The following is a 24,040-nucleotide window of genomic DNA, read 5'->3' as shown; positions in this document are numbered from 1 at the left end:
GATATGAGAGGAAGTCAAGTGTTCTCTGGCAGCAGGAAGCGTCGGGTTGCCAGGTTGAGGCGGTTTGGGTGTAGATGATGGCTCTACTAGGAGGCTGTTTGATGCTGGAGGAGAGGTTTTATTAATGAGGGGGACGTTGCCAGGTTGGAGGAACAGATGGAGACATCAGGTGGAGGCCAGGAGGGGAAATAAAAACGGGTTATTTGATTTTTAGATGGCAGAGAGGGGGAAGGTTGCCAGGTTGGTACGAGTAAAACCTGTCACTTCAAATACAGTCGTGTTGTAGAGGCTGAAAGAAGGAATCTGGAAGGTTTTAGGTTGCCAGGTTGGATCAGTGCTGCAAAGACTGAGACAATGGACAGTCTTTGTGATGATTTTGTGTCATTTTGGGGAAATTTTGAGTCATTTTTTTCTGCTTTTCATGTTTTGATGGTGATTTGGTGCCTTTTTAGAATAGAATAGAATAGATCTTTATTGTCACTGTTACAGAAAACAATGACAATTGGTTTGGTACTCTTTGAATAGCAGCATTGAAAATAGACTATATAACACCCTAAAATATATACAACATAAGAGCAAATATACAGTACAGAAACAGTTTGTGGTCAGAGACCTGCTTTACATATGATTATTGCACATGAAATATGGATTGCACTGATATAAATATTGCACTTGTGATATGTGATGTTGTCATTCAGGGGGGAGGGAGCAGACATTTGATGGTTTGGGGATAAAAGCTGCTTCTGAGTCTGTTGGTTTTGACTCTAAGTGTCCTGTAACGTCTACCTGAGGAGGGAGGAGAACAGAGAGTGTCCTGGGTCTGGGAGGTCTCTGGTGATTCTCCTGGCTTTCCTCTGAAGTCTGCTGGTGTAAACATCTCTGAGGGGAGGTAGTGTGGTCCCAATCACACATTGCAGGTCCTTCCTGTCCTCTGCAGGGCAGCAGGTGAACCACCTGTACAGCAGTAGGTCAGGAGGCTCTCAATGGTGGAGCGATAGAAGTTTATGAGCAGCTTTTGGGGGAGAAGAGCCTGATGCAGCTTCCTGAGGAAGTACAGTCTCTGTTGGAACCTCCACACCTGGTGTGAGATGTGGGTGGACCATATGAAGTCCTCAGAGATATGGACCCAGAGGAACCTGAAGCTCTCCACCCTCTCTACCTCCTCTCCATCCATGAAGAGGGCGGAGTGCTCGGTTCGCTCTGATCTTCTAAAGTCCAAGACCATCTCCTTGGTCTTTCCAGTGTTGAGGTTCAGGTTGTTGTGGTGACACCATCGCTGCAGATGCTGGACCTCCTCCCTGTAGGCTGATTCATCATTGTCTCTAATCAGTCCAAGGTTGCTCAACTTCAGAACCAGTTTATGAAGGAGAACTGTGTTGAAGCTGAAGTCCACAAACAGCATCCTTACATAGGTGTTACTCCCTCCAGGTGTGTGAGGGCTGAGTGGAGAGATGTGATGATGGCATCTTCTGTTGACCTGTTGGTCCTGTATGCAGACTGGTGTGGATGGAGGTCAGCAGTAATAGCAGCCTTAATATGGGAAGATATGAATCTTTCAAAGCATTTGGTTCTGATGGGGGTTAGAGCAACAGGGCGATAGTGGTTCAGGCAGCTCACTGGGTTCTTCTTGGGCACAGGGATGATGATGGCTGTCTGAAGGCAGGTGGGGACTGTAGACTGTAGCAGCGAGAGGTTAAAGATGGTGGTGAAAACCTCTACCAGCTGTTTAGCACATGACTTGCGCCCTCTTCCTGTGACACCGTCTGGACCAGGTGCTTTCCTGGTGTTGACTCTGCTCAGGGTGGATCTGACCTGATGCTGCTGCAGCTGGATGGAGGGTCGTCCCTCTGGAGGAGCAGTGAAGGTGGAGGCCTGTCCGTTGGGTTGGTCAAAACGAGTGAACAACTGGTTCAGAGTGTCTGGTGGAGTGCTGTCTGTGGAGTCTGACATTGTCTGACCATCCTTATAGCTAGTGAGTCTCTTCACCCCCTGCCACATGTTCCATGTGTTGTTCTTGTCAAAGTGTTCCTCAGTGTGTTGTTTGCATTTGCGTTTTGCTGTTTTGATGCCTTTCTGCAGGGACCGCTGTGATATTGTATCTTTTCGTGGTAATTTAGTATCTTTTTGTGGTTATTTTGGTCAATAATTGGCCGTAATGTTTATGTTTTGTCCTCAAAACTCTTTAGGATCTAGTTTTAGCAGAAGAACTTACTTTAACTCTACTGTTAAAGATTAGTGTTTTGGTATTTGGTCGATGGAATGTCATATTTTATTGGAATTAAATCAATCATAATTTCACCAAAGCATCATCTTTGGTCAGTTTTATCACCTGACAGTAAAAGGAAACGATCCAACCAGTGAACTCTCCTGTTATCACACACCGTTAACTTTTATCTCCATCTTTAGTCAGTTTGATGGGGATTTTCCTCCTTTGCATCTTTCTGTGCTGATTTGATGCCTTTTGGGGCTGATTTTGTACCTTTTTGTAGAGATTTTGAGTTTTTGTGGTTGATTCTATGTCGTACTGTCGTGATTTTCAGTGTTTTTATGTCACGGCGTGGGGGTGAACCCGAGCAGAGAGCACACAGAGAGGAACTGAGGCAGAAACAAAGGCGGATTCATTGATAACAAATGTAAAATAGTAATAAGGGATATGTGGGGAGAAACTAAGGATCCAGGAAACTAAGGCAACTTCCTAACAGGGGAGGGTGGGGGGTGACTGTACTGGGAACCGGCGGCCCAGGAGGCGTTCTCCGTGGTGGGGTTCTGGTCGGTGGGAGCTCAATGAACAGGACTTTCCAGGGTAGGCCTGGGATCCAGGATGTCGGGCCAGAAGGGGGTAAGCTGGGCTGAGGAAACCGGACAGCTGGGTCGGTGATTGCGTGAGCAGAGTTTACGATGTGGCAGGGTGTGGAGTGTGAGAGCGGTGTGATCAACAGGTGTGCTGCCTGGAGTTCTGGAGATGCAGGTAATCAGTGATGGATGGCAGCTGTGACGAACCATTCCACCAGGCAGCAGAGGGGAGGGAGATCAGGTGGGGCTGAAGCTGTGACGGAAGACATTTTATGCTGATTTTGTGTCTTTTTGTGGACATTTTGAGTTATTGTAGGTTATTATGGCTTTTTGTGTTGATTTTGTGTCTTTTTGTGCTGATTTTGTACCTTTTTGTAGAGATTTTGAGTTATTTTAGTTGATTTTATGTCTTTTTGTGGTGAGTTTGTGTCTTTTTGGTGTTGATTTGATGCATTTTTGTGGTGATGTTACATCTTTGTCAAGATTCCACATCCTTCTGTGCTGATTTTGAATCTTTTTGCATTGATCTTATGGCGTTTTGTGGTGATTTTGTGTTTTTTGGTGCTGATTTGATGCCTTTTGTGGAGATTTTGAGATGTTGTAGTTTATTTTATGTCTTTTGTGGTGATTTTTAGTGTTTTTGTGGTGATTTTACATCTTGATCAAGATTCCACATTTTTCGTTGTTGATTTTGTGTCTTTTGATGCTGATTTCATGCAGTTTTGTGGTGATTTTACATCTTTGTCAGGATTCCACGTCTTTTTCTGTTGATTTTATACCTTTTCGTGGTGATCTTATACCTTTTTGGTGTGATTTTGTGCCTTTTGTGGTGGTTTTGAGTCCCATTTGTGTTCATTTTACATCTTTTTGTGATGACTTAGAAACTGGAGAGTGAAGAGATCTAAAAATTACAGTCTCAATAAAACAGTCAGACTTCAGTGAACATTTCTTTACCTACAAAGTAAGTGGGTTCCTTTATTCAGAGGTTTTTACCCGACAAAGACTGGAGATTACTGTAAAGTGGCTTCATTATTTCATAGGAATGCAAACAGTAAATGTTCTCAGATAGACGCACAAAGAGGCTGCAGGCAGTAAAAGTGAAGCAAGGATGTTTTCAAAGCGACCTATTGAAGGCTTTATTTTCAATTAGCCTCATGCATCGAGCAGCAGACAGGAACAGGATCAATATTTGATGTGAGCAACCTTTAAAAACAACACAGGGTTTCCAGGTATTCTTGGTTGTTCAGGGCTCTGAGGGCTTCACACCATCTGCTGCAGGATTAGTTGGCCTTCTTGTCATTTCATGAAGCCGTGCTGCTCCGGTGTCCTGGGTTTTGTTCAGGGTTTTTGTAGCTATTCTGCTACTAGGGACCCAAAACTAAGATCTGTGACATGTTTTCTTGCACTGCACATCTTTGCACTTTTAAACTTTATTTTTATTTTTATTTTTTCTGTTAAAAATTTTGCCACCCTTGTATATATTGTAAATAAAACTGCTGTAACAATGTAAATTTCCCCTGGAGTGGGGAGAAATAAAGAACTTTATCTTATCTTATCTTATCTTTTGACTGAATCTGGAGACTTTTTCATGTTTCAGACCTGGATTTTTTGTATTTTCAACCTCAAAAGACCATCTCACCTGGGAAACCATTTTAATGCTTCAATATCTCCAGAAATGTAAATTCCACAGACATAAAACTAGGTGAGAACTCAAACAGAGTAGATTCCATCAGATCAGAATGATTGAATGGATCCAGTAGAGGACAGATTTTTATTAACTGGATTTTGACAATGGAAATAGAAAAGTTCCATAAAGTTCCTGTAAGGATCTGATGTGGGGAAAGTTTGACCAGATGAGGTTCCAGTTTTTAGATGTTTAGACTTGAAAGGTTTCCAAAAGTAGAAAAACATATTCAAAATGATTTCGAAAAATGGTCCAAAATTACTCAAAATTAGCCCTAAATGACTTGAAACATGTCAAAAATTAGTGAAAGAAGTCCAAAATGAGTTGAAATTGGCCAAAAAGAATAAAAATCAGTCAAATTAAGTAGAAATTGTCCAAAAAGACTCATATTTCCTACTAAAAATACAGCTGAATGAGTAAAGATCATCCAAAATGGCTCAAAATGATTCTTACTGGCTTGAAACCAGTCCAAGATGAGAACAAATTCTCCAAAATCAGTCAAAAATTGTTTAAAAAGACTCAAAACTCTTCTGGAATGACTTAAAATTGTCCAAATTATGATAAATTCCAGTTTCAGTCTTAGTTTTTAGTGTTTTACTATTTTGACTTGAAACTTTATAATAAAATTAGTGAAAAAAAATCATCCAAAATGACTCAAAAATAGTTTTAAAAGACCCAAAATGTTCCAAAATGAAACTGCTGAATAATTATTGGACCTTAAAAATGGAAGTAAAAATGCAAAAAACCTTCAATTCAGGTTGGTATTATGTTCTCATAAAGTTCCTGTCAGTGTATATCTATAGATGGATCCATATTTCTACTAAAATCCAGTCTTTGGTCCACATTTCTCCAAATGTTGAGGCTCTAACATCAGTAGAATCTGATGTGTTAAAGTTGGACCAGACAAGGTTCCAATTTTTACATATTAGACTAAATGTTGATGTGGACTCATTGGTAGGACCCAGAACCTGGTGTTCATAGAGGTCTAGATGTTTATAGAGGTCTAGATGTTCATAGAGGTCTAGATGTTCATAGAGGTCTAGATGTTCCTAGAGGTCTAGATGTTCCTAGAGGTCTAGATGTTCATAGAGGTCTAGATGTTCATAGAGGTCTAGATGTTCATAGAGGTCTAGATGTTCATAGAGGTCTAGATGTTCATAGAGGTCTAGATGTTCATAGAGGTCTAGATGTTCATAGAGGTCTAGATGTTCATAGAGGTCTAGATGTTCATAGAGGTCTAGATGTTCATGGAGGTCTAGATGTTCATAGAGGTCTAGATGTTCATAGAGGTCTAGATGTTCATAGAGGTCTAGATGTTCATAGAGGTCTAGGTGTTCCTAGAGGTCTAGGTGTTCATAGAGGTCTAGATGTTCATAGAGGTCTAGATGTTCATAGAGGTCTAGATGTTCATAGAGGTCTAGATGTTCATAGAGGTCTAGGTGTTCCTAGAGGTCTAGGTGTTCATAGAGGTCTAGGTGTTCATAGAGGTCTAGATGTTCATAGAGGTCTAGATGTTCCTAGAGGTCTAGGTGTTCATGGAGGTCTAGATGTTCATAGAGGTCTAGATGTTCATAGAGGTCTAGATGTTCATAGAGGTCTAGATGTTCATAGAGGTCTAGATGTTGCTGATGTTGGTACAAATTCTAATATATTTACAATATTTTCTGTTTTTTCTCCAGCCTCCACATGTTTTCAAGGTAATTTATGTTGTATAAATGTTTTTTTCCTCCATTTCTCATTGAAATACAATAAGTAAATTAATAAAAAATAACAAACACACCTATTAATAATATTCACAATTAATTAGTTTTACAAAGCTTTTTCTTCTTCTTTTTTTGTAACTTTACTTCTAAACCAAACAGACTTTATCATGTTAAATTCTACATTTCTAAGAATTTTTTTTGTACAAATTCTAATATATTTACAATATTTTCTGTTTTGTCAGATTGTAAGTGATGTTTTTTTCTCCATTTTCATTAATTACAACAAATAAATCCCTAAAAATCAGATATATGATGTGTTTTAGATGCATATAGTGGCAAAACTTGTTTTTTTAATGTGCTGTTTTAATCTTATTTGTTCTGGCAGCGACGGTGCAGTTTTAAATGATGACTCCTTTCATTTCCCACAATTAAAGAAGCGACAGCCGAATAAAAATAGCAAGGTTTTAGATCTCACAAACAGTTTTTTTTCTTCTCTCCTTCACACGCTGTCGTACCTGCAAAAAATATCTGGACGTGACAGCGATTTTTCCACTTCAGGGAACCGACAAACACCTCGCAGCTACCAGACGCTGTGATGTAAATTAAAACACCAATCGCTGTTTTTAAAGCGTATTTTTCCTTCTAACGGCCGCGGCGTCCTGAGGGAAAAGTTAAAAAAAAAAGGAGGACGGTGGACAAAGCAGAGCGGTGGCCAAGATGGTGATATGTTTTCCAGAAGTGCTGACAGTTCCCAACCAGAAAATGTGCTTAGAAACCCAGACAATCTCCTGCAGTCACCTATTTAGTCTTTTCCACTCCGGTCTCAATGGATCTTTTTATGAGTGTGGAAGTTTCGGAAGTGGGCCTAAGTCGCCTCCAGTGGGTCTCAGTGGGAACGAAGCGAGGCTGGAAGTGGTGTTTGGTGAAGAGGTGACAGACAGCAGAGGCATAAATAAAAGGAAAGCTGAGTGGAAGCGACTTCACACCATCTGAATGTGCTGTTTCTACTCCCAGAGGTCTCCGGCTTGGTTCCGTTTTAGCATCGCGGCTAACAGTCACGTTGAGTCCCGACAAGCAACAGACAAGGTCAACGTTAAACCTGCCTGGTGTCGACTGGGAATTACTGCAGGTACATGCAGCCAGGAGTATGGTGTCTGCAAAAGAAATCACCGCTTGAGGCTGGATTTAGGGTTTTTTATCTCTTAGGGATGTTTCTAAGTGAATAAAATGACCCAGAGCTGGTAGAATTCTCTAAATGATGCTTAGCTAAAGTCCATAAATCTTCCAAAAGAACCAAATTTCAGCCTCATGGGTTGTCTGCACAACCGCAAACCAAATGTTCAGTCACCTTCACTAACTTTGGACTTTCGCTAATGTTGTTTACATGCTGGAGGGTATTCATCACTATAGAAGTCTTTGTCATGGTACCCCCTAGCTAACTAAAGTCTGTTGCTAACATGTTTGGTTCACTGTTTGAGGCATCTATGTACCGTTTTGGATATTTCTTCTCATTTTAAGACTATAAGAATGGTGCTCTTGTTGGCTAACTTTGGGCTTTGGCTAGTCTTGTGTACATGTTGGAAGGTATTAATCACCACAGAAGTCTTTGTCATGGTGCCACATCTCAAACTTGGTTCCCTGTTTGACAACTGGAAGTCATTAATCAACACTTTAGTCTTTGTCATGGTGCCCCTTGCCAACTAAAGTCCCTTACTAACCTGTGTGATTCACTCTTTTGGGCATGGATGTACTATTTTGGCTATTTCTTCTCTATTTAAGACTACTTTAAAAACGCTGCTCTTGTAGCTAACTTTGGGCATTGGCTTGTCTTGTTTACATGCTAGAAGGCATTAATCAGCACTGAAGTCTTTGTCATGGTACCTCGTTGCTCACTAAAGAGCTTCTATACCTTCATGTCTTCCAAAATGTGCCTTACCTTTGACTTTAGGATAAACTGGACTTTTTCTTATGAAAGAAAAGTAGATAAAGCAGTAACTTTTACAACAATTTACCATGTGGCTGTTCACAAAAACAAACATTATGCTTCTCTTGCATGAAATTAACAATTATTTTTTTATTACGGATCTACTTAGTTCATGTCACAGATTGAGATTCTTTAATTTTTTAAGTGATCAGTATCAACATTAATCGTAAATTGTGGTCAGCACTTTTTGGAGGGCATTAATCGCCACAGGAGTCTTTGTCATGGTGCCCTTTGCTGCTAAACCTCTGGTCTCTACAGTGTTAAACAATAATACAGTGTGAGGAAACTTTCTCACTTTACTTTTAGAGCCTAAATCTGCAGTAGTAGTTTTATGTGTGCCTCTGGACACTGTACAAATCTGACCATATGCTTTTATTTCTGTTTGTATAAAACATTCTGACGAAGGAAACGGTCCTTACACCAGTTTTATCTCATCTAAACTCATCATCCTGCCTCTAAAGCTACAAAGCAAACATGTAAACATGTGTTCCTCCCCTGAAAACGTTGATTTCCCTTCAATCACAGCACTGATTGGTAAAAGATGCTGCTGATTGTACAAACAACAATGAGAGGTAAATGTGCTAACCACAGAGCTGGTTAACCGCATGTAATTTTCCTCCATCGCTTCCATCTGTCTTTATGTTCTCATTCATACGGTCTGCAGGAAATAACTCAGACACGAGCCATCTGTTGGTAATTGTAGCTTTAAAACGCCGCAGAACAACAACGTGTGGTTTCAGGACACTCAGACTCACACTTTATATTCTAACGGTCATTTACAGGAGCATGATCGACAACATTTTTTGGTCATTTTTGGTTAATTTAGTTTATTTTCAACAGATTTGGAGTCATTCTAAGTAAATTATGAGAAACTGGGACAAGTTAAAAGTAACTTTCAACAATTTTTTGAGTAATTTTGGACATTTACTATATTTTTGTACAAATTTTAAGTCAAAACATCTAAAAACTGGAACCTTGTCTGGTCAAAGTTTCTTCACATCAGATTCTACTGATGTTAGAGCCTCAACAGTTGGAGAAATGTCGACCAAAGACTGTATTTTAGTAGAAATATGGATCTATCCATAGACACTTACAGGAACTTTATGGAGACACTAGACCAGCCTCAGTTGAACATTTTGACAAAACAAGTGTCTTCTCTCAAACGCTCCTTCACAAGCACTGACCCTCAAAATACATGAATAAAGGTTGCCATGGCAACAGATGCGGTAGAAGAGAGGCTTCCTATAGGGCGTAGATGGAAACGTAGCCGAACAAAACAAATACTACAACGAAAATGTCATCAGATCAACAAAACACAAGCATAAGGTGTTCAGGTTATTTTGTAGAACCGACTGCAGACACCATCCTGCAAATCAGATCCACAAATGTACGTTCTGATAAAACTAAAGTGCATTTTTAATTAAGTTTTGAGGTTAATATAATTTAACCCTCCTGTTTTGTTCCCATTTTCAAGTAAACATATCATTAGGAAGTAAATTCTCCTCATTGAACCATTGATCTGTGAGAGCTAAAGAACATCACTGAACTAAATATTGATTGAAATGGTTCATAATGGAGTCAATAATGAGATATAAACTATGTTTGTTGGGTTTTTTTCTGTTTCTGACACACGTGGATATTTAAACATCATTGCTGTTCCTGAGAAATAAACCTAACCGGAGGGTTGATTTGGAATTAAACTGAATTTGCTGACAATAAAAGAGCCACGGAGTCTAATTTTGCCTAAAACCAACAAATATCAAGGTTTACGTCTCGTCTAAGACTTAAGTTTCATTTCTTGTTATTGTTTAGGCACCAAAAATCCTTGGTTTTGTGTTGGTCCACTGCTTGCATTTATTACCGCAAAGTTGTTGGTAATAGGAGAGCAGAAGTTCTGGTGGGATGCATTGTATTAAAAATATAATTTCTGGTTGGAGGTCATTCACCACCACAGAAGTCTTTGTCATGGTGCCCGTTGTTAGCTAAACTCCCACAATGCTCTCTGCTTACAATCATGAACTGTCCGAAACCAGCAAAGATCAGGGTTTACGTCTCGTCTTAGACTTAAGTTTAGGAACAAAAACTACGTGATTAAGTTCAGGAAAATATTAAGCCTTGGTAGACAGTTTTACGTGGACGCTTTGTTTTGTTGAGCCACCAAAATTATTTTGCAAGAGTTAGAAAAAACACCCTGGTTTGGATATTTTAGGAAAAACTACAAGGCTAAAATAAAGCTTCTCTTCCATTTTTTTTAGGTTAGCAAGGTGAAAAGTCCTGCTCCATTTAATAATGGATTAGTTGGCCGAAAAAGAACGACAATAAAGCAATAACATGAATGGAAAAGATGTGTTTTAAATTTAATCTGACTGTCACGGTCTTTGGGTTTTGTTTTTGGTTCTTACCTAAAATGTTCTCAGAGGAAATGAATTTTTATCAACGTATCTTGGTCAATTTAAAAAACTGGATTCAAAATGATGGTAATTATTCAATTCAATTCAATTCAAAGAACTTTATTTTTCCGTTAGGAACTTCATCTGTGCCAGAACATGTGTGTGCATACTGTACACATTATAACTAATGACATAACACACAAAACTTCTTATAAAAAACTGAAAACAATCAAAGTGGTTTGTTGGTTCAACACAAAAAGGTCAATGCAAACTGTTGTGTTATTTATTTGGGCCTAACAAATGCTACTAAGAACTAACAGGAGCCAAATGATGCTAAAAGGCACCAATAGGAGCTAACTAGAGCTACATGGAGCAAAAAAACACACATAGGATTGATCAGGAGCTAGCAGGAAATATCTGTCGTTCACAAATGCTAATAGAAGTCCTCAGCTACTTGATGCTAACTGGAGCGTACAAATGCTAACAAGAGGTAACAAAGCTCAAAAAGTGTCAACATGAGCTAAGCAGCGCTAATTGGATGCTAAAAGGAATTAATGGAAGTTCATAGGAGCCACTAGGAGCTAACTGGAGATATCTGTAGTTAGCAAGAGCTAATAGAAGCCCTCAACTACTTGATGCTAACTGGAACGTGCAAATGCTAATAAGCGGGGCCAAATGAAGCCAAAAGGCACCCATAGGAGCTAACTAGAGCTATGTGTAGCAAAAAGATGCTAGTAGGAGCCATCGGGTGCTAACAGGAGATATCTGTAGCTCACAAATGCTAATAGAAATCCCCAGCTACTTGATGCTAATTGAAGTTGGGTCAACACAAAAATGTTGATGTAAACTGTTTGGTTATTTATTAGTTTTTTTTATTTTGTTGCTATTTACCCAGTCTTTCCAGTTGACTGGAACAGTGTTGTTTGGAGCCACTTTGTGTCTGCAGTTTCTGGGTTTTCATCTCACAAAGCTTAGATTTAACTTGAGTCTTTTGAGGTTTCATTATTAAATGACAAAAATTGAGAGAAATGACAAGAAACAAAACAAAAAAGGGAAAAAATTTTACAAAAAAGTTTCAAAGCGACAAAAATGGACAAACGACGAAAGACAAAAAACAAAAGTAAGACAAAAAGAAACCACAAAATGACAAAAACATGAAAAACGGCAAAATATTGCAAAAATTACACACAAAACGACAAAAACAAGAAGCAAAATGACAAAAGAGACAACACAGAACATGACAAAAAATTTTACAAAAAAGTTAAAAAATAACAAAAACAAAACAAATTTTACAAAAATGAGACACAAAATGACAAAAATAAAAAACAAAACAAAAGCAAGAAAAAAAATGACAAAAAATGAGACAACACAAAACAAAACAAAAAAGCAATAAAAATTTACAAAATAGTTTCAAAGCGACAAAAAATGGTCAAACACAAAAAAGACACAAAAGGACAAAAAAGACAAACACCACACAAAATATTATTAAAAAATAAGACACAAAATGACACGAAACAAAACAGAAACAAAAAAATTTGACAAAAAGTGACCAAAAATGGACAAATGACAAAAAAGAGACAGAGTTACATAAATGAAGCAGATGAGACCAAAAATGACAAAAACACGGAACAAAACGACAACAATATGGAACAAGCAACAAACATCAGACAACAAAGGACAAAAACAAGACAAAATATTACAAAAAAAGATGCAAAATTTGAAAAAAATTACAAAACGACAAAGAACAATGAACAATCTAGTATTTTACTTTATGATCCAAACAACTTCTCATGATCTAGAAATGATTTTCATTTACAGTTTTACTAGTTTACAGTCTGCAGTTAATGTCTTCTCTGGAATGTTTCCACTTTGAGGACCAGATTGGACCCTCTGGAGGGCCGGATTGGACCCTCTGGAGGACCAGATTGGACCCTCTGGAGGTGCCGCTTTTGGCCCACGGGCTGCATGTTGGACACCCCTGGTTTAGAAGTTTCTGCTGCTGGCCTTAGACCAATTCCTTTTCCTCTCTCTGCAGGAATAACTTTGACGGACAGCCGGCCGAGCCAATGACAGGCCTTTTGGATATTTAACTCGTGCACAGTTTTAACGTGCGCACCTAGAGGACGTGCACGTGAACCCGGATGAGCGCGGTGAGCAGAGGCCGGCCGCCCTCCCTGACAAAGAGGTAGGTTTTAATAATTCTATAATCAGCTGAGCCGATGATTGCTTCTGACTGGCTCGTTAGCGACGGATCAGCTCTGATTGGCTGATTTTTAACAGCTGAAAATATGGTCTCGGCGGTATTTAACGAGGAAGAACATTTAAATTCCAACTATGAGGTGTTTCTGGACAACAGAAGTTGTGTACATTCAATTTACATCAATTTACAGAAGTACAGTTTTAACAGATGGAATTATTTGGTCTATCTGGTGCTAACTGAGGCTAACTTGAGCTCAAAGTCAGTGATAGTTGCTAACAGGAGATGAGGAGATCTTTATAAGGCTTTGCTAATTAGAGCAAATAGGAATTAACAGAGGCTAATAGGTGCTAACGGGAGCCAAGTGGACCTAACAGGAAATATCTGTAGGTAACAAACACTTACAGAGCTAAAAGGTGCTAACTAAAGCAGATAGGAGCTAAAATATGCTAACAGGAGCCCATTAAAGCCACCAGAAATCAGTAGAAGCTAATAGAAACCAGCAAGAGCTAACAGGAGATGTCTGTCGCTAACATGAGCTAATAGGATCTGTCGGGGGCTAACATTAGCTATCTGATGCTATCAGGTGGTAGCTGGAACTTACAAAAAGCTAATTAGAGTTAACAAGTGCCCAAAAAAAAGATTTATTAAGAGCTAACAGGAGATATCTGTAGTTCACAATTGCTAATAGAAGACCTCAGCTACTTGATGCTAACTGGAGCTTACAAATGCTAATAAGAGGTAACAAAGCTAAAAGGTACCAACAGGAGCTAAGTAGAGCTCAATGGATGCTAGAAGGAGCTAACATAAGCCGATAGGGTCTACTAGGAGTCACCTGTAACTAACAGGTGATACTGTAGTTAGCAAGAGCTACTAGGTTCATCAGGGGCTAACTTAAGCTATCTGATGCTAACAGGTGCTAACTGGAGCTTACAAAAGCTAATTAGAGCAAACAAGAGCCAAATGAAGCTAAAAAGAGCCAACATAAGCTCAGCTGAACTGACTACATGCTCATAGGAGCAACTAGGAGCTAAGAGGAAATTCACAAAAGCGGCTAATATAGGCTATATGGTGCTAACTGGGACTAACAAATGCAAATAAGAGCTAACACGACCCAAATTAAGGTAAAAGGAACCAATCGGAGCTAACTAGAGCTACATGGAGCTAACATACGCTGAGATACATGGAGCAAAAGATGCTAATAGGACCCATCAGGAGCTAATGGAAAATATCTGCAGTTAGCAAGAGCATAAGAAGATTCATCAGGGCTAACATCAGCGATCTGATGCTACCAGTTGCTAACTGGAGCATACAAATGCTAATTAGAGGTAAGGATGCTAAAAAGTACAGCCATGAGCTAAGCAGAGCTAACTAGATGCTAATAGGAGTTAATGAAAGCTCATAGGAGCCACTAGGAGCTAACAGGAGATATCTGTAGTTCACAAATGCTAACAGATGCTTTCAGCTATTTGATGCTAACTGCAAATGCTAATAAAAGCTAACAGGAGCCAAATGAAGCCAAAAAGCACCAATAGGAGCTAACTAGAGCTACATGGATCAAAAATATGCTCATAGGTTATCTGAAGATAACCTATCTTCAGATATCTGAAGATAATGAATGCTATTACGAGCTAACAGGAGCCAAATTAAGCTAAAAGGCATCAGTTGCCGCTAATTAGAGCTACGTGGAGCAAAAATATGCTAATAGGTGCCACGAGGAGCTAATAGAAGATATCTGTAGTACACAAATGCTAATAGAAACCTCAGTTACTTGATGCTAACAGGTACTAACTGGACCTTTCAAATGCTAACAGGAGCCAAATGAAGCTAAAAGGCACCAATACGAGCTAACTAGAGCTACGTGGAGCACAAAATATGCTAATAGATGCCACCAGGAGCTAACAGAAGCTATGTGAAGGTCTATTTAAATGATTAACATTGTTTTGAGAAGAAATAAGTTCATATTTTGCTTTTTTTCTTCTCAATCAGGAATTCATTCATTCTGAAGGGTTTACTGAAGATGTCGCTCACTATTTGTTTCTTTTGGACTGGACAAACTATTGAGTGTGTGTTGTTGGGAATAAAACGTTATGTCAGGGTGAGTGGTATTTATGAGGCCTGTGGTCTGTCAGTGGCGAGAATGTAGTGCAGTATTTGGAATAAATAGACCCAGAGACTCTGTCAGCCGTTAAAGCAAGTCGAATCCACAGCAGAAGACAAATGACCCCGAAGAGATTAATAAGTTTAACTGGGTTGTTCAGGATGTGACACCGAGACGCCGCTGTAAAATATCCTGTTTCCACTCAGTTGGAGCAGGTTTGATGGATTAATGTTGGATTTCCATAGTTTGCCGTGTTGTACTTTAAAAAGTCGCCTGTTTAAATTAATTCTCTGCTCCAGCAGTAATTTAATCATTTATCGCTCGCAGTCACTTTTATCTTGTTTCTGTCTAATAGAGATTCATTATGAACGGACTTAACATAGAAATAATAAAGCTGCAAAGTTGTGCAGTTTCAGCGGTATCACATAATCTATCAGGATTAATGCTTAAATCGAGTAAATGTTGCTTTTCTCATAGTTTCCACCCAACAGATTTGTGAGTTGCTGTTGAATTTTAGGAGATTTTCCCCCAAAAAAAGGGAAAAAAAAAAAAAAAAAACTTGTCCTGAGTCCTGTTTTCTTGCAATACCCAGCTTTAGTTTAAAAAATAAAAGCAGACACTGTGGTTCATTGTGCCCTCGCATAAAATAGAACTTAAACATGCTAACAAGAGCCAGCTGGAGCTAAAAGGTGCTAACAGCAGCTCTTTGAAGCTATAGATAAGCTAAAAGAGATCACCAGGAGCAAACAGGAGATGTCTGTTGCTAACAGGTTCCATCAACGTCTAGTATTAGCTATCTGATGCTAACAAGTGCTAACTAAAGCAGATAGTAGCTAACTGGAGCTAAGGGGATGCTAACAGGAGCAGCTATAGATAAGCTTAAAGAGGTCACCAAGAGCCAACAGGAGATATCTGTCGCTAACAAGAGCTAACAATATCCATCAGAGTCTAACATTAGCCATCTGACGCTAACAGGTGCTAACTAAAGCAGTGAGTAGCCAACATGAGATAACAAGAGCCAGCTGGACCTAAGGGAATGCTAACAAGAGCCCCTTGAAGCTATATATACACTAATAGAGGCCACCAGGAGCTAACAGGAGATGTTTGTCGCTAACAGGAGCTAACAGGATCCATCAGAGTCTAGTATTAGCTATCTGACACTAACATGTGCTAGCAGGTGCTAACTAAAGCAGATAGTATCCAACAGGAGAGAGCCAACTGGAGCTAAGGGAATGCTAACATGAGCCCTTTGAAGCTATAGATAAGTGACCAGGAGCTAACGGAAGATATCTGTCAATAACAGGATACATCAGAGTCTAGTATTAGCTATCTGACGCTAGCAGGTGCTAACTGAAGCAGACAGTAGCCAACAGGAGATAACAAGAGCCAGCTGGTGCTAAAAGGTACTAACATTAGCCCTTTGAAGCTCCCAGAAGCCAATAGAAGCTAGCAAGTGATATCTGTGGCTACCAAGAACTTAAAGGATCCATCAGAGTCTAGTATTAGTTATCTGACGCTAAAAGGAGCTAACTAAAGCAGACAGTAACCAACAGGCGATAATAAGAGCCAACTGGAGCTAAGGGAATGCTAACAGGAGCCCTTTGAAGCTCCCAGAAGCCAGTAGAAGCTAGCAGGTGATATCTGTGGCTACCAAGAGCTTAAAGGATCCATCAGAGTCTAGTATTAGTTATCTGACGCTAAAAGGAGCTAACTAAAGCAGACAGTAACCAACAGGCGATAATAAGAGCCAACTGGAGCTAAGGGAATGCTAACAGGAGCCCTTTGAAGCTCCCAGAAGCCAGTAGAAGCTAGCAGGTGATATCTGTGGCTAACAAGAGCTCAGAGGATCCATCAGAGTCTAACATTGGCTTTCTGAGAGCAACAGGTGCTAACATAAGCCAATAAGAGTCAACAAAAGCCATCTGAAACTAAAGAGTGTCAACAGGAGCTCAGCAGAGCTAACTGGACATCAGTAGGAGCTAAAAGAAGCTGATAGGAGCTACTACATACCACCAGGAGCTAACAAGTAATATCTGTTGCTAACAAGAGCTAATTGGAACCATCAGGGACTAACTTGAGTTATCTGATGTGCTAACTGGAGCTAACAGACACTAATAAAAACTCACACGAGCCAAGTGATGCTAAAAAGCCCAAAAAGGAGTTAGCCAGAGTTAAACAGACGCTAGGAGGAGCTAACAGAAGCTGATAGGAGTTACTAGAAGCCACCTTTAGCTAAAGGGTGCTAACAGGAGCAAACCAGGCCTAACTGAAGCTAACAGACGCTAATATGAACTACTAGGTCCCACCAGGGCAGTCAGTATCTGAAGTTAACAAGAATTAACAGGATTCATCAGAGCCCAACATGAGCTATGTGATGCTAACACAGGATAACTGGTGCTACTAGATGCCAATAAGAGCTATCAAGGGCCAAATAAAGCTAAAAGATGCCTACAAGAGTGAACCAGAGTTATGCCAATAGGAGCTAGCTGTAGTCATTAGGAGCTAATAGGAGCTAAAAGAGATTGTCTGTACTTAAGAACAGCTAATAACTAGCATAGGCTACCTGATGCTAACAGGTGCTAACTGGAGCTAATAGAAGCTAATATGAACTATTAGGAATTATCAAGAACTAATGGCATCATTAGGGGAAAAGATAAGCTACCTGATATTGGTACGGGCTAACTGTACCTACGGAAGTGAGCCAGAACTATGGTAATAGGACCTAGCTGGAGTCATTAGGAGCTGATAGGGAATTTCTGGAGCTAATAGAAGTTGTGTTTTTACTTAAGAGCTAATTGGACCCATCAGTGGCTAACATAAGCCACTGATGGGTGATGCTAACAGGTGCTAACTGGAGCTAACAGTAGTGAATATGAACTGCTAGGATTAATCAAGAATTAAAAGGATTCATCAGTGCAACAGGAATGAACCACAGCTATGCTAATAGGAGCTAGCTGTATTCATTAGAAGCTAATAGGGGATTTCTGGCACTAATAGAGGTTGTGTTTACTTAAGCAAAGCTAACAGGACTCATCAGGGGCTAACATGAGCTACCTGATGCTAACACACGCTAACTGTAGCTACAGGAGTGAACAAGAGCTATGCTAATAGGAGCTAGCTGTCGTCATTACGACCTAACAGGGGATTTCTGGAGCTAACAGAAGTTATGTTTACTTAAGCAAAGCTAATAGGATCCATCAGGGGCTAACATAAGCTACCTGATGCTAAGACAGACTAACTGTAGCTACAGGAGTGAACCAGAGCTATGCTAATAGTAGCTAGCTGGAGTCATTGGGAGCTAATAGAAATTATGTTTACTTAAGCGGTAATAGGACCTTTCATGGGCTAACATAAGCTCCCTGATGTTAACAGGTGCTAACTGGAGCTAACAGATGACCTACTAGGAGTTATCAAGTACTAATAGTATTCATTAGTGACTAACATAAGCTACCTGATGCGAACACAAGCTAACTGTAGCTACAGGAGTGAACCAGAGCTATGCCAATAGTAGCTAGCTATAGTCATTAGGAGCTAATACTGGATTTCTGGAGCTAACAGACGTTATGTTTACTTTAACAGTGCTAGCAGAAGAAGCCTTTTTTTATGGGTTAACGCTCATAAATCTGTAGCTCCAGCGGCCCGATCGTGACCCCACTGAAGGCTTTTATTCGCCATCATAATCGAAGAAGAAAACATTTGAAATGGCTCGCAATTACAGCGAGCATCAGTGTGTGCGTGTGAGACAGCGGCGGAGGCTAATGCAGCCTTAATAGCCACATTTAATCCTTTGTTCTGACTGGATCATTTGAAGTGACTCCGACAAGCAAATAGCTCCATTAGGTAGCTATAGATCTCATAACACACTCACACACACACCTACACACCACTGTTTCATTAATTCACACTCATATCTGTCCGAGTGCCGTCCAGGACTCTCCCATCGCAGATAATTTGCTGCTGCAGGAGTTTGCAGCAGCAGTCTGACAGGCATGAGCTGAGTAATCAGGACAGACGAGAGCCACGATAACGAGAGCCACGGTAACGAGAGCCACAGTAACGAGAGCCACGGTAACGAGAGCCACGGTAACGAGAGCTCCAATAACGAGAGCTCCAACAGAGCCCCTAATGACCAAACAGCAGAAGGAGGACTCACCTGCTCTGATGGAAACTCACCTGAAAAGGAGAACATTTCAGAAATTCTTCCTGTTCTTCCAGAGCAGCTCCATAATGAACTCATAAATAGTCTCCATTAAGCCTCCGTGTAGCAGCAGATCTCTGCAGAGCAGCTGGGCAGAAGGCTGAAGGTGTTTTCATCATCACTACCTCCATTATACACCGTTCTGCTGCTGAACATCCCTCTGGAACCTCAGACACTAACCACAAAGTCAGTGCAGCAAAATGCAGCTTTTCCTGCTGACGTGTTGGTTAGAAAACCTTCAGAAATGAACTAGACACAAAATGGTGCAAACAAGACACAAAATGACACAAATGAGACACAAAATTATGCAAATGAGACACAAAATGACACAAATGAGACAAAATTATCCAAATGAGACACAAAATTTCAGAAACAAGACACAAAACGACACAAGACACATGAAAGTTAGATGAGACACAATTATGACATCATACATAAACAATCCAACCAATTTTAAACAATTCTTCTAAACGACTGCATTTTTAATCTCTAATTTTTTTTTTAAACCTACGTCATATCGTAGACATTTTACTCATTTTTAACAGCTTGGATATCTCTGCTACTCAGTTCTACAAACTCTGTTCTACTAAACTAGACACAAAATGATGCAAACAAGACAAAAATATACAAAATTATGGAAACGACACAAAATGACACAAAATTACGCAAATGAGACAGAAAATGACGCAAAACACAAAATTATGCAAATGAAACACAAAATGACACAACCGAGACACAAAACTTAAAGAACAAGACAAAAAATTACACAAAATTATGCAAATGAGACACAAAAGGACACAAAGTTGTGTAAATTAGACACAAAAATGACACAACCGAGACAAAAAACATAACAAACAAGGCACAAAATTACACAAAAAGACAAAAAAATATGCTAAATTATGGAAATGAGACACAAAATGACACCAACAATACACAAAATTATGCAAAATTATACAAATGAGAGTCAAAATGACACAAAGTCATAAAATGACACAAATTATGCAAATGAGACAAAAAGTTCTAAAGATTCACATTAAAAAATTCTAGAAACTTTGGAGTTAATTAAAGAGAGCTGGATGGAAGTCATTAACCACCATTGAAGTCTTTGTCATGGTGCCCGTTTTTAGCTAAACTCTAAAAGTCTTACATCTCAATAAACATTAAGAGGCTTCATTTATCTTGAACATCTCTATCAAATCCCTGAAACTAACACATAAAGGTCATAAATAAAGTGATTTCCCTCTGTCTGATCTGAATCCTCTAAACTCCTAACGAAGCCCGGGTCACCGTATCGTTTAATGTCAGCAGCTTTCCACGCTCTCGCTGAACGTTTCTGCTGCCTGAGCATAAAATAATAAAATAAACTGAGTCCAGGAGTTGTGCTGTTGAACAAAGCTCCAGTTTGTCAATTATAATAGAAGAGTGGTGATTCAGCAGCAGCAGACGGAGGAGCGAATAAAGTCCTGGTGTGTCCTGCCCAGTGGTAGCAGTGTTTCAATGAGACACAAAACGACACAAACGAGACACGAAACGACACAAACGAGGCACGAAACGACACAAACGAGACACAAATGAGACACAAAACGACACAAACGAGACACAAACGAGATACAAAACGAGACAAACGAGACACAAAACGACACAAACGAAACATAAAATGACAAAAACGATAAAAATGAGACACAAAACGACAAAAACGAGACACAAAACGACACAAACTAGACATAAAATGACAAAAACGATAAAAATGAGACAAACGAGACACAAAACGACACAAACAAGACACAAAACGATACAAATGAGACATAAAATGACACAAACGAGACATAAAATGACACAAACGAGACATAAAATGACAAAAACGATAAAAATGAGACATAAACGAGACACAAAACGACAAAAATGAGACACAAAACGACACAAACGAGACATAAAATGACAAAAACGATAAAAATGAGACATAAACGAGACACAAAACGACAAAAATGAGACACAAAATGACACAAACGAGACATAAAATGACAAAAACGATAAAAATGAGACATAAACGAGACACAAAACGACAAAAATGAGACACAAAACGACACAAACGAGACATAAAATGACACAAACGAGACACGAAACGACACAAACAAGACACGAAACGACACAAACGAGACACGAAACGACACAAACGAGACACAAAACGACACAAACGAGACACAAATGAGACACAAAACGACACAAACGAGACACAAACGAGATACAAAACGAGACAAACGAGACACAAAATGACACAAACAAGACACAAAACAACACAAACGAGACACAAAATGACACAAACGAAACACAAAATGACAAAAACGATAAAAACGAGACATAAACGAGACACAAAACGACAAAAACGAGACACAAAACGACACAAACGAGACATAAAATGACAAAAACGATAAAATGAGACATAAACGAGACACAAAACGACAAAAACGAGACACAAAACGACACAAACGAGACATAAAATGACAAAAACGATAAAAACGAGACATAAACGAGACACAAAACGAGACACAAAACGACAAAAACGAGACACAAAACGACATAAACGAGACATAAAATGACACAAAAGAGACACAAAACGACACAAACGAGACATAAAATGACAAAAACGATAAAAACGAGACATAAACGAGACACAAAACGACAAAAATGAGACACAAAACGACACAAACGAGACATAAAACGACATAAACGAGACACAAAACGAGACAAACGAAACACAAAACAACACAAACGAGACACAAAACGACAAAAACGAGACACAAAAGAGACACAAAATTACGTACACGAGACACAAAATGAGACATCTGACAGATCGTTTCCATGTAGTTTCTTGTTTTATCTATTTTTTTCCATATTTTACGTATCCAGGCTCCAAACTGAGCTTTATTGAGGCGATGCAGCAAAGATAACGACTAGATTAATATAAATAAATTCATTTTTGACCATTTAATAAAGAAAACATCCAATATTCTTCAGTAAATGAGCCCTTAATTAAATAAACTCGTTAGAAACATTGATTTATTTCCCATTTTCTTCATTCTTTCCATGTTGAAGGTGTTATTTTATTTCCTCTCTCTTTAAAGACTTTTCTAATGAGTTCTTTGTCTTCCTGCTGTTTAACTCATTTGCTTCACTCTGTTGTGTTTATTTTGGGTTTTTTTAGTTGAATATTCTCTTTAAACGTGAGCGGTTGCCAGCGGCGATAGCGTTCCTCCAGTGTTTCCGTCTGCGTTCCAGCGATAGACCTTCCTGGCGTTTCATTATCATTTAATTGGCAGCGGAGTCTATAAATGCACGTTTATTATTTAACGGCGTCTGAATGTGTTTCAGAAATAAGAAGCTCTCCTCTTACGCTTTATTAAAGTGGAAACTCCGGCCGCTTTTCATAAATATTTACTGCTGGCCTCAGAACGGATTGAAGGAATGATAATGAGGAGAACTAAGCTGAAAGTTGGAGCAAAAACCAAACTGCTCTCAGAGAAATGAGAGTTTCAGCTTTCACTGGGAAGAAAAAACAAAGTTTCAGATGTTTTGTTCCACAGAAACGTCCTTTAATCAACAGCTGAAGCTGAAAATATAAAATGGATTCCTCGGCTAGTTGTCAGAATTTACAAATTTATAAAGAAAAGAAGCTTTAAGCTGAGATCTGCTGTTAGTTTATCAGAACAAAGAAAACTCTGATATTAGCAGTGAAAAACCAAACAAATCTAGTTTAAAAAAAGAAGACAGATTTTTACTCATGATTTTATCTATAATCACTATCAAACAGGGAAAACCGGTATAATACCTGTTTTTCTTTCCAAAAAATGTTATTTAAAATGTAAATTTTTACTGTATCTTAAAGTCACTACAGGGAACTGTTGTTTTTCATATTTTCCGATTAATGAGTCATTTTAGTCAATTATCTAGTTACTTTGGTCAATTATTGAGTCATTTTTTAATAATTATTGAGTCATTTAAGACAATTATTGAGTAATTTTGAAGAATTATTTTCCTTCCAGCTGCTCCTGAATGTGTTTCCTTTTTTTCCTGGTAAATAAAGTCCAGTAAAAGCCGTCAGTGGGTTTCTAGTTTAATTAGCGCTGGGTGTAGATCTTTATTTCCAGGACGCTCCGTCAGCTTTCTGCTGGACCTCAGAGGCTCTAAAAGCAGTGATATTCTGCTTTAGTGGACACAAAACCACCACAGCTCGTTTGTTAAAGTTGGACTGGAGGCTTTATCTTTAATTCCTGCTGCTGAATCCGGATTTTCTGCTTCACTTCAGAGCTCCAGTTCTACTAAACTCAGTCGTGATGCAGCTTTAATGTAGAATTAAACTCTCATTCTTTAGTTAATTTACCGCAGGCACGGAATATTTCAGGATAAATTATCATTAAATAGACGTTATGTCTTTAAATTGGTGATAAAATTGCTGCAGGTTGTTGTGTTTAGTGTTGAATTAACGTTCTGCTGTGTGGAAACGATGTTTGTGTTTCAAATTTAAGTAGATTTCTGAGTCACTTTAGACAAACACTGAATAAATTTGGACAATTATTGAGTCATTTTGGACAATTATGGAAATATTTTGGACAAACTTTGAGTCATTTCTGATAATTAATGTGTCATTCTGAGCAATTAAGTCATTTTGAGTGAATACTAAGTCATTTTAGACAATTATTGAGTCATTTTAGACCAGAATTGAGTCAGTTTGGACAAATATTGAATCATTTTGGACCAGAATTGAGTCAGTTTGGACAAATATTGTGTAACTTTAGACTGCCTTTGAGTCATTTCAGACAATTATGGAGTCATTTTAGACAATTATTGACACATTATGGCCGATAATTGAATCATCATGGACAATTATTAAGTCATTTTGGACAATTATTGAGTCATTTTGGGCAATTAAGTCATTTTGAGGAAAGATTGAGTTGTTTTAAACAATTCTTAAGTCATTTTAGACAATTATTGA

The 24,040-nt window shown here is 38.8% G+C and overlaps 1 long non-coding RNA gene across 1 annotated transcript in view; it reads left to right on the top strand.

The window, feature by feature from the left end:
• LOC129349326 (uncharacterized) overlaps window positions 1-23,082 on the top strand; it is a 162,636-nt gene extending 139,554 nt beyond the window's left edge. The window contains exon 4 of the long non-coding RNA XR_008602308.1: window positions 12,590-23,082. This is a non-coding gene — a long non-coding RNA (uncharacterized LOC129349326). The remainder of the gene's footprint in view (window positions 1-12,589) is intronic.
• The last annotated feature ends 958 nt before the right edge of the window (window positions 23,083-24,040 follow it).

This window comes from Amphiprion ocellaris, chromosome 7, assembly GCF_022539595.1.
Source record: "Amphiprion ocellaris isolate individual 3 ecotype Okinawa chromosome 7, ASM2253959v1, whole genome shotgun sequence".
Classification (NCBI taxonomy): Eukaryota; Metazoa; Chordata; class Actinopteri; family Pomacentridae; genus Amphiprion; species Amphiprion ocellaris.
Note: the sequence above shows the minus strand (reverse complement) of the source record. Positions and strands in the feature narration are given on the sequence as shown.